Source organism: Ranitomeya variabilis, chromosome 2, assembly GCF_051348905.1.
Source record: "Ranitomeya variabilis isolate aRanVar5 chromosome 2, aRanVar5.hap1, whole genome shotgun sequence".
NCBI classification, from domain to species: Eukaryota; Metazoa; Chordata; class Amphibia; order Anura; family Dendrobatidae; genus Ranitomeya; species Ranitomeya variabilis.
Window position 1 is genome coordinate 189,842,152 of NC_135233.1, and position 13,914 is coordinate 189,856,065.

Here is a 13,914-nt window from a genome sequence, read left to right on the forward strand (position 1 = left end):
AATCCATCTGAAGGGGTTAACTAATATTACAGGCACGAGCTGCGATAAACCACTCGCTCGTGCCTGTAATCCCCGGGTGCTGAAAGGAAATCAGAGTGATCTATACTTACGTTCAGTCGCGGTGATGCGCCCCTGCTGGATGTTCTCATGAACTGCAGCCTGGGAACTTTTTCCCACGCTCCAGGTCATATAAGGATATCCACCAGGGGGCGCATCACCGCGACTGAAGGAAATGTAGGTCAATGACCTACATTTCATTCATTCGCCGGGGATTACAGGCACGGAGCACAGCTGCATTTGCAGGGCTCCTGCCTGTAAAATATTTTAACCCTTTCAGATGGATTACATCGTGGGACGTGACGGTTCAGCTGAGGGTATGTATCTTGTGCGTTTATTATTTTGCCAAGCGAGGGCCTGGAAATGGATTGAGAGAGCAATAAATTATTAAAGCAACCGCTGTGTTTATTTCATTAAAATACTTTTAAATCATGTGTGTGTGTGTTTTTTAACCCTTTCATACAATTGGATTAATAATGGATAGGTGTCATAATTGACGCCTCTCCATTATTAATCTGGCTTAATGTCACCTTACAATAGCAAGGTGGCATTAACCCTTCATTACCCCATATCCCACCGCTACACGGGAGTGGGAAGAGAGTGGCCAAGTGCCAGAATAGGCGCATCTTCCAGATGTGCCTTTTCTGGGGTGGCTGGGGGCAGATGTTTTTAGCCACGGGGGGGGCCAATAACCATGGACCCTCTCCTGGCTATTAATATCTGCCGTCAGTCACTGGCTTTACCACTCTGGAGGAGAAAATTGCGCGGGAGCCCACGCCATTTAACCCTTTATTTTAGCAGCTACAGCGCTGAAATTTTGCACATACACACCACTAACATTAGTAGTGTGGAATATGCAAAAAAAAAGGGGATATGAGATGGTTTACTGTATGTAAACCATGTCTCATATCCTGTCGGGTTTGTGCAGGAGAAATGAAAAGCCGGCAATTGAATTACCGGCTGTTCACAGATATCGCGCTGAATGAAATCTAAATACAGAATATATATATATGTGTCTCAATGACATATATATATATATATATACTGTATATATGTTTTAATGAACATTTGAGCACATAAATCCATTAGATGTCGGTTTTGCAAGCCTGCGCGAAAATCTCGCAGTACGGATGCCATACGGATTACATACGGAGGATGCCATGCGCAAAATACGCTGACACACCCTGACTATGGATCAATATTTTGGGAACATTTCTCCGTATTACGGCCGTAGTACGGACGTATAATACGTGGCGTATTGTCTTTCGCCAAGTGTGACCCCAGCCTAACAGCTTACCAAGATAACCACTATTTGCTGATCTTGCCCACCCCATATCACTGGCCCCAGCCTGGACCTTTTCAGTGAGCTTTAAACATCTGTCTAGGTTAGCAATGTGCATGTTAAACTCCATCACGACATTGGGATTTTCCAGTTTTAGGTTTTCATTTTTTTCTCCCCTTCTTCCCAGAGCCACAATGTTTTTATTTTTCCATCAATATGGCCGAGTGAGGGCTTTATTTTTGCAGGTTGAGTTGTATTTTTGAACAACATCATTGATTTTACTATATAGCATACTGGAAAACGGAAAAAAAATTCCAAGTGTTGTGACATTGCAAAAAAAGTGCAGTTCCACAACCACAATTGTTTTTTATTTACCATGTGATCTATATGGCAAAACTGACCTGCCATTATTATTCTCCAGGTCATTACGAGTTCATAGATTCCAAAAATGTAAAGGTTATTTTTAATTTATAAAAACCCAAAAGTAGAAAAAGAAGTAGCGCACTCCTCTTGTCCAAACCAGTCTTGATTTTTATTGAGACATCTCACAAAGACAGGCGGGTAAGAGAAAACATGCTGGAAGGTGAAGTCCTTCACCTTCCAGCATGTTTTCTCTTACCCGCCTGTCTTTGTGAGATGTCTCAATAAAAATCAAGACTGGTTTGGACAAGAGGAGTGCGCTACTTCTTTTTCTACTTTTGGGTTTTTGCACATTTGTCATTTCCTCGTATGCAGCACCCTCCAAGAGCCGACCACCCAAGACGGAGAGAGTCGCAGTGATTTGGACGCTCGCCACGCACGAGGGGTAAGTGCTTACCAGCGGTGCTACATTTTCTCTTTTCTACGGCAACATTTTTAATTTATGTAGAGAAAAAAAAGTGGACATTTTCTGAGACCCATAATGTCACCATTTTTCAGCATCTGGAGCTGGGTGACGTCTTATTTTTTGCTCACTGAGCTGACTTTTTATTAATACCATTTTTTGTAGATACAATCTTTTTATCTCCTGTTATTGCATGTTAGTGTAATGTTGTGGCGACCAAAACGTAATTCTGGCATTTTGATTTTTTTTTTGTTTATGCTGTTTACTTATCAGATTAATTATTTTTACATTTTGATAGATCTGGTGTTTCTGAACGCAGCGATACCAAATATGTGTATTTTTTATTGTTTTATTTTAGGGCAATATTTTAATGTTTTTCTAAAAAAAAAATTCTACTTTTTAGCTGCTTCAATATCTTCATATGTGTGCTTCAGCCATGCTATGTGCAGCTAAAAATATAATCTGCTATGAATGCTGAGCATGGGCCAGCGTTCATAGCAGATCTGCAATTACAATTATGGGGGTCTTCTGCAGTCCCCCGGTCTACTTGCCAACCCATCGACATCCCGCGATTATGGGACATGGGGGCATATAGGCGTGGTTTGTGACGTGCTTCCGACACTATCATGCTAAATACTGCTGTCAGAGATTGACAGTGGCATTTAACATGTTAACAGCTGATGGATGGCTCGCGATTCCACCTGTGGTGTATACATGACCTATGAAGTAGCTATATGTCATAGGTCATGAAGGGGTTAAATCAATGACCTTGGCTCCAAAATATAGAACTTGCTGGCATCTAGTGCAGATATATACACCCCAAAACAGATTAAGGTTTGGATACATCCCAAAATCTCCAATTTACTGGATCCATTTTCAGGAACCTACAAGGAGCTGTGCACAAAGAGCTTCATAAAAATGTAAAGTTTTAGTTAAAATACCAGATAAAAATGGTTAAAAAGTGAGAAACCAAAACCGGCGATAGTGTCAAGGTGTATAAAACACCACCGCTTATTGGTGCACGTCATGCTGACACGACGGGGCGGCACATCCCGAGCACTGATCACAAGTGATGGCCCGACCACTGGTCATTTTAATTTGTATTAATATAATTAGTGATTAATGTGTATTTGTTTATTGATTCAGCTGGAGTATTTAGCTTAGCTGTTTTCCACCCTGCTGCAGAAACACATCAGGGACGGTCCTGCTGCAGCCAGTTGTCTTACAGCCAAACACAGGACAGAGAGAAGAATCAGGGGGACAAGGCTGCGCTCTTCAGATGCAAAAAGACGATTTATTCATTTTTCAATTGTGTGAAATACAAATGTGGTATCTGAGGCAGACAGGTGAACCTGAATGATGGTGCAAACCACAGTCCATAAGTTCTCCAACATCTGGAGGGGTTGGACACGTTCACACTGTGGTATGCTGCGCCTTATTCCTGGGATACACGTTTGTCCATCACTCCTCAGTCAGGTCGTCACCTTGCACAGAGCAAGTAGAATCCTAAGTGCTGCTCTTACCACCGCGCTGTATGACAGAGTGCCCAGACGTGCAGCCAGATAAGCTAAGCCTATTAGATTACTGTCCTTATAACCTTCACACACGGACCCGATATAACACCTTCTTTTATTTCCTTTTTTCACGCCATCTCTTTTCCCAGTTTGAATCATCATTTTGCACAAAATAGATAAACACAACACCTAATCACATCCACATGTTCAAGCCATGAAGTGAATATCATAGAAACACCGAATAATCAACTTCACACAAGGCTGATAAATGTACTCAATTTTATTAATCACAAAAAAAAATATATATATATATATATATAACAATGAGGGTATACTCCTAAAACACAGGAACAGGGCGGGCAAGCCAAACAGAAGCTCCCAACATAATGAAATCATAAACCAAACAATAATATAATCATATAGCTAGCCATTGTGCCAGTGATCATATGTTAATAAGTTAAAGAGCATAGTGCAAGGAATGCAGAGACAACAAATAATGGTATAGTTACCGAAGGAAGCGCTGCTGGATGCCCACCAACTCCCGACGCGCGTTTCGCACCGAAATGCTTCGTCTGGGGGATGGTAAGGCACTGGCCATAGATGGTATATATATATACAGGGCCCAATAGGAGGATGCCAGTCATAAGGCTGATGAATAACTGCTGTGTACACATGCGCAGGGTAGACACACTAACGCTAGATTTACCAAACACACACTCACATGTAAAGCCGGAACACATGCAGCCGTTAATTGCTGCAGGAAGCCATCATAATACGTGGCCGTTCAGAAGGGATGAACCGGAGCAAAGCCGGAAACCATGTGATAGCTCTCGTCACTGAGCGGTAACGTCACATCCGGAACTAGCGTCTCGTAGTCATGACAACCAGAAGCGCACAGAGTCTGCGCAAGAAACCCGGCGATGTTAGGCTAAGCAGTGGTATAACATCCGGAGCTGGCGTCTAGTAGTCAAGACGACCAGAAGCGCATAGAATCTGCGCAAAAAACCGAGCGACACACAAGGATAACCACCGACATGATAACCGGTGTCAAGGCTCTTAGTCTAGGCAAGGCAGCCCACCTATGAGCCATAGATAAACACAATCCAGGTAATAAATGCCGCAAATGGAGGGTTCAAAGCCATTGACATAGACCACCCACACCGAATAATCAAAAATAAACAACATAAAAAGTGTAAGTGAAGACAGTGCGCAGTGAAACCGAATAAAATAAAAACCTAAGGAAAAAACACCATATTAACAACTCTGACAAATATAAATATAACATATACATATGAAATAATGTATAAATAAGAGAAAAGGCACAAGTGAATAAAAACATACATGAGATATGTGCCAATATCACATGTAAGAAAGTGCTAATGCTAATGTTGATACATAAATACCCAAAGTGCAATATAAAAAATGCTAGCAGCAATAAATATACATAGAGATACAATTAAAAACACATATCCATGATATACATAACTGGACAATAATAAAAAATACACATAAACACTAGCACAATGGCAACCAACGTGCAAACAACGACAGATCCGGCAAAAGTGGTGAATTGAAAACTGTCCTATGATAGCCAAATAGGATAACAGCATATATCCAAATGGAAAGGCATCAACCCTAAAAGACAAACACAAATAGAGAAAATTTAAAACTTTAAAACCAGTAAAAACCTAAAAATAGAAGACTGTACAACGTTTATTGCCGTAGCCATAGCACAAAGAAGAAGAAATCCAAGGCCAGGTAGCACACAAGAGAAAAATATCATAATCATACACAAAATGAAGGGACTAGACCGGTAGGAATGGAGTAAAGCTATTGTGGTCATTTAGGCCCTTGGGAGCAATTGTGTCCAGCTTAAAAATCCACCTGGCCTCCCTCTGGGCCAGCAGTCTCTTCCAATTACCCCCTCTGGGTCCAATGAATATCCGGTCAATGCCCTTGACAAGCAATCCCTTAGGGTCACAGCCATGTAAAGCCTTAAAGTGCCTTGGAATAGGTTTGAGTTTCTTGATGTCAACTTCAGAGGTTGCCCCCTCTATGTCAAGTACGTGTTCCCGTACCCTCCTACGGAGTTCCCGTGTGATCATCCCAATATATATGAGACCACACGGGCAGGTGGCATGGTAGACCACAGCCTTAGTAGTACACGTGATAGTGTGTGTAATCCGATAGATTTTATCTCGTTTGGAGTCGGAAAAATCGGTAGCTGTTTGGATGTTACAGCATGCAACACACTTACCACAACTAGTACAACCCCATTTTGGTCCCTTAGTGCCAAAAATATAACTAGGGCCGGGTCCCCTATGGTAACTGTGTACTAGTTGGTCTCGTAGGTTGGGTGACCGTCTATAAGTGATGGAAGGACTAGGTCCAATGAACTTAACAATGGTTTTGTCCATTTGGAGTACCGACCAATATTTGGTAATAGCTCTCCTAATCTCTTCACTCCTAGAATTAAAATCCAGGATACAACGTACCTGATCGGTATCCCTATTCTTTTTTTGTTTTTGTAGAAGGGCATTCCTCTGACTGTGATGGGCTCTTTGATAGGAGCGGCAGATGGTCTTCTTTCCATAACAACGATCCCTGAAGCGTATACATAAATCTTGAGCCTGTTTCTCAAAAAGGTCATCATTGGAACATATTCTTCTGGCACGCAAGAATTGCCCCGTTGGGATATTCTTAATCACATGACGTGGATGCTGTGAAGAGGAGTGTAGCAGGGAGTTAACTGAGGTTTCTTTACGGAACAAATCCGTATGGATTGTTCCATCCTCATCAACAGTAATTGAAACATCTAAAAAATCAATTTTACTTGTTTCATATTTATAGGTCAACTTTATGTTCTTCTCATTTGAATTTAAGTTGCCCATGAAAAGTTTTAGATCCTCCTGTGTCCCCTGCCACACCATAATCATGTCGTCAATATATCTCCACCATGAGACCACTCCCTGACTCAAAGGATGTGGATTGGCCTGAAAAACATCTCGTTCCCATAACCCCAAAAATAAATTTGCATAAGAGGGCGCACAAGACGCCCCCATTGCAGTGCCCTGTGACTGAAGAAAAAAAGAATCCCGAAACATAAAAAAATTGTGCGTAAGAACAAAATCCAAAGCCTGAACCAAAAAGTTGCAAAAATCATGATCCAAACCACTATTAGTGAGAAAAAAAGTTGTTGCTTCCAATCCATCTTGGTGGCGAATCGAGGTGTACAATGACTCCACATCACAAGTGACTAGAGCCATGTTCTCCTCAAGCTGTAAACCATCCAATTTTCTCAGGACATCAGTGGTGTCCTTAAGAAATGACGGTAATTCCTCCACTAATGGCTTGAGATAAAAATCAATTAATTTTGAAATGGGGTCGCACAAACTGTTAACCCCGGACACAATAGGCCTACCTGGGGGTGTGACCGGGTCTTTGTGTATTTTCGGTAATAAGTATATGCTTGCTATTGTAGGGTCCTCATTCCACAGGCCATCTCTTTGTTTAGATGTCAAGACACCGTTTGACACAGCTTCCTCGAGTAAGTTAGAGAGCTCGTTCCTAAATTTACACAAAGGGTTAAAAGTTAATTTCTTATAACATAGGGGGTTTCTCAGCTGTCTCGTCATTTCCTTTTCATAAGCGTTTTTTGACCACACAACCACATTACCACCTTTATCCGATGGTTTTATAATTACCTCCTTCAGATCTTTCAATTCTTTCAAAGCTTGTCTTTCCTTGCGACTAAGATTATCCCTCTTGATGGCTTCTGGGATACTAACAATCTCCTTCATGACCAACTGTACAAATAAATCAATAGCAGGTACTAAATTTGTCTGTGGAAATTTTTTAGATTTAGGAAGAAGATACTTAGGGTAGTGCTTACAGGTGTCGGACTCCTCGGCCAGCTCCTCTAAAATCTGGAGTACTTCCGCCTCTGTTTCTGCAGGAGATAAATCAACAGATGATTGTTGGTAATACATTTTCCTAAAGAACAGTTTACGTGCAAACAGCTCTAAATCCTTTAGGATAGAAAAGTGATCAGGGGCCGAGGACGGCGAAAAGCGTTGTACAGTCTTCTATTTTTAGGTTTTTACTGGTTTTAAAGTTTTTAATTTTCTCTATTTGTGTTTGTCTTTTAGTGTTGATGCCTTTCCATTTGGATATATGCTGTTATCCTATTTGGCTATCATAGGACAGTTTTCAATTCACCACTTTTGCCGGATCTGTCGTTGTTTGCACGTTGGTTGCCATTGTGCTAGTGTTCATGTGTATTTTTTATTATTGTCCAGTTATGTATATCATGGATATGTGTTTTTAATTGTATCTCTATGTATATTTATTGCTGCTAGCATTTTTTATATTGCACTTTGGGTATTTATGTATCAACATTAGCATTAGCACTTTCTTACATGTGATATTGGCACATATCTCATGTATGTTTTTATTCACTTGTGCCTTTTCTCTTATTTATACATTATTTCATATGTATATGTTATATTTATATTTGTCAGAGTTGTTAATATGGTGTTTTTTCCTTAGGTTTTTATTTTATTCGGTTTCACTGCGCACTGTCTTCACTTACACTTTTTATGTTGTTTATTTTTGATTATTCGGTGTGGGTGGTCTATGTCAATGGCTTTGAACCCTCCATTTGCGGCATTTATTACCTGGATTGTGTTTATCTATGCCTCATAGGTGGGCTGCCTTGCCTAGACTAAGAGCCTTGACACCGGTTATCATGTCGGTGGTTATCCTTGTGTGTCGCTCGTTTTTTTGCGCAGATTCTGTGCGCTTCTGGTCGTCTTGACTACTAGACGCCAGCTCCGGATGTTATACCACTGCTTAGCCTAACATCGCCGGGTTTCTTGCGCAGACTCTGTGCGCTTCTGGTTGTCATGACTACGAGACGCTAGTTCCGGATGTGACGTTACCGCTCAGTGACGAGAGCTATCACATGGTTTCCGGCTTTGCTCCGGTTCATCCCTTCTGAACGGCCACGTATTATGATGGCTTCCTGCAGCAATTAACGGCTGCATGTGTTCCGGCTTTACATGTGAGTGTGTGTTTGGTAAATCTAGCGTTAGTGTGTCTACCCTGCGCATGTGTACACAGCAGTTATTCATCAGCCTTATGACTGGCATCCTCCTATTGGGCCCTGTATATATATATATACCATCTGTGGCCAGTGCCTTACCATCCCCCAGACGAAGCATTTCGGTGTGAAACGCGCGTCGGGAGTTGGTGGGCATCCAGCAGCGCTTCCTTCGGTAACTATACCATTATTTGTTGTCTCTGCATTCCTTGCACTATGCTCTTTAACTTATTAACATATGATCACTGGCACAATGGCTAGCTATATGATTATATTATTGTTTGGTTTATGATTTCATTATGTTGGGAGCTTCTGTTTGGCTTGCCCGCCCTGTTCCTGTGTTTTAGGAGTATACCCTCATTGTTATATATATATATATATATTTTTTTTTTGTGATTAATAAAATTGAGTACATTTATCAGCCTTGTGTGAAGTTGATTATTCGGTGTTTCTTTTTTACAAAATAGATAAAAGCAGAAGGTTAAGGTTGCAGTTGCTGGACTTTCTTGTGCGCATTTTCCTTTCCTTCAGGATCTTTGCACTCCTCTCTTCTCCTATGTAGGTAAATGGAGTTTATTGCTATGATTCACATATTCAGTCTGTGAGAAATAAAATGTTCTATATTCCAATGCGTGGCTTATGACTAGGGTTTTCTTCTTTACATTCATTTCCGTTAGGGAATAGGGAAAAGCGTATGGCAGCAATGATAATAATAGTTCTGAGTTTGTCTACTTACAATGTTGAGCATTGGTCTCTGGAGGCAGGCAGCTTCCATTTATTTATAGTAGGAAAACATCAAGTAAATCTTTTTTTCAGCTTCAATTTGAATACATTGCTGATTTTGTCAGTTTTTAATTGGCCGTGTACAGTTTCTGTCGACACTGCTTGGGCATGCAGCATTTTATATAGTGTCTGCATATTAAACGGAAAAATTGTATGTAGTACTTGTTGCATTCATCAAAATAATCAATGTCAGGTGCAAACGTATTTTTTTCAAATACAAAATGCCAGACTTCTTCCCTCCTTCATGTGTAATGCGACCTGTGTCATCCACACCATATCCTCCGTTGTGCTTCTGCACAGGGATATTTCTATCTGCCCTATCGAGGGCAGAGTTAAGTATTGCAGTGCGCATGCGCTAGGGAACAACCCGGTGACAGGCCCCCTTTAAATCCGCACGGCACCTGTAGATGGATACAACATGTACGTGCAACACGGACCACAGAACAATCAGTATTTGAACAGAGATGGAAAAGAGCAATAGCCCAACAGACAGAGGAACCTACCACAAAGCGACAGGTCACTGGTTTGAACCCCCGACTGAGCCATGACAGCCGTCCAAAAACTGTCCCCTTTTTTAGGGGTTGCGTCTGGCAGCTTCATTAAAGCAGCAGAAGTAATAGGGCATTTAAAAAAAAACAATGGCTAGTGTTGTCTTTATACTGGGACCACACTTATATGTGCAATCCTATATATATTAGTGAGCTGTTAGTTACCGTACGATCATGTAGAAGGACCAAAAATTAGTGATTGCTTGCATCATTAGTAGGTGACGATGCAGCATAGTTTAGTAACATAGATCATGATTGCCTATAACTAGTTTGCTGTCTCAGATATGGAATATCAGCATTTCAAATACAAGTCTAAAAGTCCAATACACTAAATTTACTACACAAGACTCTACCAGAACCAAGCTAAATACACAGATACTTTACCAGAACTAAGACGACTACAATAATATGGGCACCAGACCTAGCTTACTACAGGTGAACAGAACCAAGCTTACTACATAGACGCGAGAACAGAAACAAGCTTTTTACATAGATACAGCAACAGCACCATGCTTACTATATTGCTACAAGATTATAACCAACCTTACAACTTAGATACGAGAGTAGAACAAAGCTTCCTACATAGATTTGGGAGCAGAACCAAACTTAATACATAGGTACGGGAGCAGAATTGATGCTACTACACAGCACATAGCTATGGTAACAGAACCAATCTCACTACATAAATTCAGAAACACTTCTAAACTTAACATATGTGTTCAGGAACAGAACTAAGCATGCTGCATAGACCTAGGAACAGAAGTGAATGTTAGGAAGAAAAGTATGTGGCTTGGAAATTGCATATTCTCCTCATAGTTTTGCCCAATTCATCAACAGCAGGTTGTATTGACAAAAGCTGAACACTATACAAAAGTTACACAGTGAGGCCCTTTTCATATCATGTTATTTTGTACTTTTCCAAATTTTATTTTAGGTGAAAAAATAGATTCCAATGTAGAGTTAGGATGCTGTTAGGATTTAGATGTTTTACACACTCTATGCTCATGTGTCAATTCCTGATAGTTTTTATGCAAATTACATATGTAGTGGTCATCATGAGATGATCACCAGGAGTGTCAAAACTGCCAGGTCATAATAGCACATTACACAGCATTAGGATTCCACTTGTTACAGGTGTGTTAAGTCCTATGAATGTCCTGGATATTATGTTCCAACCATCAAACATATTTGAAATTTGCCCTGGTCCAGAGTCCAACTACAGAGCCTGCACACAGATTGGCATATGTCCATTAGAACTTACGCTTCTTCTTTGCTAATGTGAATGCCACAGTTTGCAAAGTAGGCCCGATGTGACCGGGACGGCCGCTGCCAGCACTACCGGTGGTGTTACAGCTGCTGCTAGTGGAAAGCACATTTTTATCCGTGATATTAGATTTTTTTTTATACTCTTTCTTATCAACTTTAACTATGTGTTGGTTTAAAATTATCCCACCCTTGACAAGAAAAAGCTTAAACCTGATTAAAGAGGTTGCTAGTTGCTACGTAAGCACATGCACAGAAAGTATTCTTCGGCAATAACCAGCAGTATTGTTCTGACGCCTACGATTGTTAAGCGTGACTAGTCAAAGTTACAAAACCTTAACCTTTTGTTGTTTTTTTTTTTTATCAATGATGTTCATTGTTCAACTTAAATGAAAAGTTACTGAAACTTAAAATGAAAGGCTGGGAAGTTGCTATACGTCAGCTCACGACCAGTAACAAATATGTGGCAACAATGGCAGTATGGACATGGGGTGTACACTATCGAGTAGACAAGTAAAGCAGGTATAATTAATAATGAGACATTTTATATTAAACCCTTTCCAACATCGAACGTAATTGTATGCCGATGTCGGACTCCCCCTGTTTGGTGCGGGCTCTGGCGCTGAGCCTACACCTTTCCGGGCACATGTCAGCTGATATATACAGCTGACATGGGCCCGCAACAGCCACAGGTGGAATAGAGATCCACCCGCAGCTGTTAACTAGTTAAATGCCGCTGTCAATCTCTGACAGTGGCATTTAACTTGCGCTTACCGGAAGCATGTCACTAAACCCGCCCATTTGTGACCTCGCGGGTCACCGATATGTCGACATGACAACCAGAGGTCTCAGCAGACCTCTATGGTTGTTATAGCCAGATTACTATGAGCACCACCCAGTAGTCGGCGCTCATAGCAAGTGAGCTTTTCTGCTACATACAGGTGATCTGATCATCGCCTGTATGTAGCAGAGCCAATCAGACAACTGCAGCTATTCAAGCATGCAAAAAGTAAAAAGAAAGTGTTTTTTAAAAATATCAAAAAAACATAAAAGTGGAAATCACCCCCCTTTCGCCCCATTCAAAATGAAACAATAAAAAAATCAAACATACACATATTTGGTATCTCTGCATTCAGAATTCTATCAAGATTAAAAAATAAACGGCGTAATGAGAATAAAGTCAAAACGCCAGAATTACTTTTATTGGTCACTGCAACATTGCATTAAAATGCAATAACAGGCGATCAAAAGAGCATATCTGCATCAAAATGGTATCAAAACATCAGCTCAGCATGCAAAAAAAAAGCCCTCACAAAGTCCCAGATCACGAAAAATGGAGACACTACGAGTATCGGAAAATGGCACAATTTTTTTTTTTAACAAACTTTGAATTTTTTTTTTACCACATAAATAAAAAACGACCTTTACATGTTTGGTGTCTATGAACTCGTAAAGACCTGGAGCATCATAACAGCAGGTCAGTTTTAGCATTTAGTGAACCTTGTTAGAAAGCAAGACAAAAAACTGTGGGATTGCACTTTTTTTGCAATTTCACTCTACTTGGAATTTTTTCCCCATTTTTCAGCACACAATATGTAAAGACCAATGGTGTCGTTCAAAAGTACAACTCGTCCCACAAAAAACAAGCCCTCACATGGCCATATTGATGGAAAAATAACAAAGTTATGGCTCTGGGAAGAAGGGAAGCAAAAAATGGAAATGCAAAAAGAAAAATACCTCTGGTCGTTAAGGGGATTAAGTTGAAGAAAAAAAATTACATGCCTTTGCAAAATCAGATGGGACCAGAAAATGTAGGTAGAATTAGTTCCCACAAGCACATGCAATTGGCAACTGTATTAATATTAATAATATTAGTTAATTTTAGTTTATTGAAGAATGAAGAGGCTCAACTAATTATTTTAAACAGCATGCACACTTTAGTAGGAAAGCACTTGTTCATTAATTGTGTACCATGAATCTTATCGCAGATTGTTGAAAATGAAATGACCTGCAGATTTCAGGAAATTTGACTTGAACTCGATCCTCTGCAGATCGATCCACTGATCTCTAGTATTCACAGATGACATTGACAGAGTTTTCATTTAGATAGTTTTACATGACAGTGTTTTTCATATTTTCTTAATTTCTTTCACACAATCATATAAATCCAAGTTAGCAAAATCCATCCTTATTACTTCTTGTGTAAGGAGTTAAAAGCACTAGAAGAGTCTGGGGGCGGTTACCTTCTCGGCTCTGTGCCCGGAACTATTGAGCTGAGCTGCAGGTTCCCTAGGAGGAGACTGGTAGACTGGGACAGAAGGGAAGCAGCCAGAGGGCGGAAATATATATATATTTTTTCTTGTATTATTATTATCTAGATGGTGTGCATATCATGCAGTGATGCTTTTTCTATATTTATTTCCAGAGGGTGGAAAAGGGACGCACGCAGGGGACAGAACAGTGTGCAGAACAGTGTGCAGAGCCGCGTACAGAACAGTTTGCAGAGCCGTGTGCAGAGCCGTGTGCAGAACAGTGTGCAGAAC

At 40.5% G+C, this 13,914-nt stretch overlaps 1 long non-coding RNA gene across 1 annotated transcript; it reads right to left on the reverse strand.

Annotated features, from left to right (window-relative positions):
* Positions 1-7,103: 7,103 nt before the first annotated feature.
* Positions 7,104-7,628, reverse strand: LOC143809221 (uncharacterized). The gene is made up of 3 exons (XR_013222157.1): positions 7,569-7,628; positions 7,381-7,482; positions 7,104-7,243 (listed from the first exon to the last, which is right to left on the reverse strand). It is a non-coding gene; the product is annotated as an uncharacterized LOC143809221 (long non-coding RNA).
* Between the last annotated feature and the right edge of the window lie 6,286 nt (positions 7,629-13,914).